Consider the following 4149-nt stretch of genomic DNA (forward strand, 5'->3'; position numbering starts at 1 on the left):
GGGGGGCAGCGGGTGATTTGTTTCTCTTGCGCTCTCAGGCTGGATGCTGCACAAAAGGCGAGTGTGGGGTAACATCGCTGCGCTGGGGACATCTGAATGCCGGCTGGAGCCAAGGGTATTTCTAGCTATATGCAAAGCAGACAGTTGCTAAGGCAGCAGACTGCCAGGGCAGATGAACTGTGGCCCTGGCGTGTCTGCAGGGGCCTGGGAGCTGGGCTTGTACCATTGTGTTTTCCCACTCATGGAGGCGGTGGGATGTGCCACCCCCTCCCAGCAGCCAGGGCTGACGCCCCGGTGGCAGCAGGGTCCATTAAGCCCGGGCCGTGTCTGCCTCTTAACCTCATGTCCCCGAGGGAGCAAAATTCAATTCTGCCTTCGTGTTTTAAAAAGCTGGTGCCAGTGATGGGTAACTTGGCTTTCATGTGGAGTTTAAACATGAATTAATAGTTGGTAATGCAATCTGTTGTCTGTGTTTGAAAGCTAACCCTGAAAGTAAAAGGATCCCTTTTTAATGCAGTATGTAATTGTCAGGGGGGGAAAAAGCTCTGGAGAACAATTTGTGCATTTTACTATGGAACGTCAACTCAAACCAGTTCTTTAGATTTTTTTACTAAAATACTCCTTAATCAAGAAATCTATACAGTGACAAATTAATCTAGCAATGACAGCTTTGTCTTCAAATTGCATAGGAATCTATGGGACAATATAAAGCTTAGAGCAAAGGAAGAGACTAAGACTAGACATTTCCTGTGCTCCAAGGAATCTTATCCCTAGCTTTCTGAATTTGTCCTGCCTTTTTGACAAAGTCACTGGGAGAAAGAAAAATGTGTAATGAGCAGAAGAGAGACAAACGAGGGAGAAGGCTTTGTTCACAAGAACTGACTAATAAGCCTACTTTTAATTAGTTGGGTTTTGAAATAAACAAGAAGGATCCATGCTGTGGAGTGACTGCAGCCAAGGGGGATACAGGTCTCTCAGTTCACTAAACACAAAGGTGCTGGTAGACCACTACCTCTGGGGAAAGCCAGAGCAAGTCCACCTCTTAGTATTGATCAGACAGGTGGAAAGAGTTCTAAGACTCCTGTGCTTTCATACAACTTACACTTCTGTTGCTCTGCTCTGTTAAGGAAAGCAACACTGGTCTTTATTTGGCCACATGTATTTCAGTAACAGTCTCATCAGTTCTGGAGGAGATTAAAAAAAATCCCAGATTTTCCTCTGAAACTCGTGGTATCTTGAAGACCTAGGGTACGAATTTTTTTCCCCAGTAACCCTAAAATGAGCACACTTGCAAATACAATCCCACTCAGGGATGTAAAGTTTTACCAGCAATTTTTGGAGGCACATTAGGCCGATTTTGATCATCTAAAGAGCATTTCTCTTAATTTTAGAAGCATCAGTTTTGACAGAGAGGAAACACCCTGGTGCACCACTTGGTGTACTGTCTTGTCTCTAGTAACACATTTTTCCCCAGAGGAAAATGGAACAATTGTCCAAAAAGTAAATGTTTAACCCTCTGTGGTTGAATTATGTTTCATTAGTATTCATAATTTGTATGACCAAATAAGCTAGACTCCAATCAGAAAACAGCAAAGTTAAGTATTAATTGATAGGGGGCAAATAATTTTATATAGAAAAAAGGCAAGATGATAACTCACCATTAAACTAGTTTTCTGTCTTCTTTCCTGTTTTCCACTTTGTAAAACTTCGGAGTGAAAGCATCTGGTCCAAGCAAGCTATCCTAGAAAAAGGAGACAGGGATTATAAGAATTAAGTCTGAAGAGTTAAAATGTTTTTGGAGTCATGCTTAGTCAGGAAGAAGAATTAAACTGGGCATTTCCTTCTCTTATGGCTTTAGAAAGCAGGTCTGGCAAGGAGCTGTCTTTCTTTAGGCACCAAATAATGCATCTATGCTACCACAAAACCTTTTAGTATAGTTAAATCAATAGCACTGAAATTGTAATCCATGAGGGTAAAAATACATCAAACCAAACTCACGCACATATATCAGCAGCTCCCCTCTCTAGAATGGAAATTATATATCCAAAAGTCTTAGGAGAGAATTTGGCCCTAGGAAACAATTCAAGTTTATATAAAAACAATGGTTCTTTACTGAGTTGTAAAAGGCCTGTATTTAAAAATAAGAGGTTATCTACCCATATCAGCTTTGTTGTTTAACATCTTGTTTGTAAGAACTGAAATTTCAACCTGGGTGATTGACATTTTTTTTCCCAAGTATGAATCCTGATTGTTAATTCTGAATAGTACAAGTAGACATAATAAGCTTAAAAATTGTCTGATACTAATATAAAGCTGGAATGAAACTAAATTATCTACAATATTATAGCATTTGCCTGAGACATCATTGCTATTTAGGTAATGGGGATGAAAACTACCTGGTTTCTACAAAGCTAAATGCAATTTAGGATTATGGTTTCATATGGGTACAGACTGGTCAGTGAAAACAAAAGGACTCAAAAGGAAGAGAAGACAAGAATATTAACCTCCTTTCCTCCCCACCCCTATACACCACACACTCCACCCTATCCCCAACAGAAAAAAAAAAAACAGTCTAGTGATTTCTCTAATAAAAACGTTAAGACCAGCTCAGCAGAAAAGGCCTGAATTTTAAGTGTGAAATCAGCAGCCTAAAGATCAGCAAACCTATTGCCTCCTCTCTGATACACTACCAGGAACGCCTTTCTGAATTGCTTATTACCCACAAATCATAGAAGGAAAAACATAGTTCAGTTCTTACATAGTAAGCTACTGGGTATTTGTGACCTACCTTAAGTGGGTGTCAGCTTCCAGCTGAGAGGTCAGGATGCTCCCACAGTGAATTACCATGGCATTCAACTCAAAGGTCTGGGTCTTCTAGGAGGGGAGTTTGGTAAACTGCTGAAGAGCCTGATACAAATGCTCAAGGCAGGCAAGCAAGGTCACGTTTGCCTTGAACTCTTCTTGTTCTAGATGACACCACTCCAGCATTAAACAAAGCAGCTTGGCTTCTACAGATCAGCAAGAGATAGAGACCACACGCTGCATCAGCTGGTAGTGACTTGACTTGGGCGTGTGAGGCGTTTCATCCCTTCTCTGACAGACAGCAGCTCACAGCTTCTCATATAGTGCTCACACAGTCCTCCTAGGAGAAAGTGAACATAGAATGAATACCAACATTAGTGATTGCTTTTAAGGACATTGTAGAGGGAACAGCTTGCCTCAGCCCTCACAAAGGGATGCAGTACACATCTGCAAGAAGGCCCTTGGAAATTAGTATTGTTAGCTTATGGAGGTGCTGTGCATGATGCTGAGGGGCAGGAAGACCCAGCAACTGAAACTGCTTGAGGACAGCTTTTCTTATCTTCCTTTCTTCCTGAATTGCATGGAGGGATGCTTAAGTTTATTTAAACTATTTATTTTTTTCTTACTAGGAAAATCAAGGCCAAGCAAAAAGTATCATTCTTAGAAATAAATATATCATAAAATTACAGTTCAGCTTTTTTTTCTTTCTTAATTTGTCTGTAAAATTGTGTTGCCCCTAACATAGCTTGGAGTGCTTCATAATAGCACGATACCTCCAAAAGCTTTGTAGGAAGTGTAAATTAATGTTCTGTAAATGATGCTTTGAAAGGCCTCACTGGTAGAGTAACCTGCCCAGTTGGTGCAGTCATTGCTGGCCGTAGTGCTGATGTCCCCAGGGAGAGTTCGTGGCCTGCTTAGAGGTAAATGTGCAGGATGCACTGCCCTACAAGTGTGCTTATCCAAAGCACACAAAATTTCTTGAGTGGAAGAGCTGCTCAGTCATCTCCCATACACTTAGGCACTAAGCCCTGGAAGAATTAAATACTTGCAAGTTTTGAAGCCAACATATTTTTAAAAGCATACATACAGATATTTATAGCTGTGTAAATGGAAAGGCTGGGTCAGCACTCCACAGCAGTGGATCTGTAACTGTTATTTATTGTTCTGAAAGATTTTTTGCTCTGGAGTGGAACCCAGGTGAAAAATAGCCCAGGGCTGACTGTCAGAAAAAAAACAACAAAAATTTGTGCTGCCAAAGTACAGCTTCCCTGGACATGAGGCTTGGCAGAAATTTTGCAAGTCCATAGCCAGCATTTCACCCTAGGGAACTTCCATTTTCAGCACATT

The sequence above is a fragment of the Chaetura pelagica genome, unplaced genomic scaffold (assembly GCF_000747805.2).
Source record: "Chaetura pelagica isolate M959 unplaced genomic scaffold, ChaPel_1.0 scaffold449, whole genome shotgun sequence".
NCBI lineage: Eukaryota > Metazoa > Chordata > Aves > Apodiformes > Apodidae > Chaetura > Chaetura pelagica.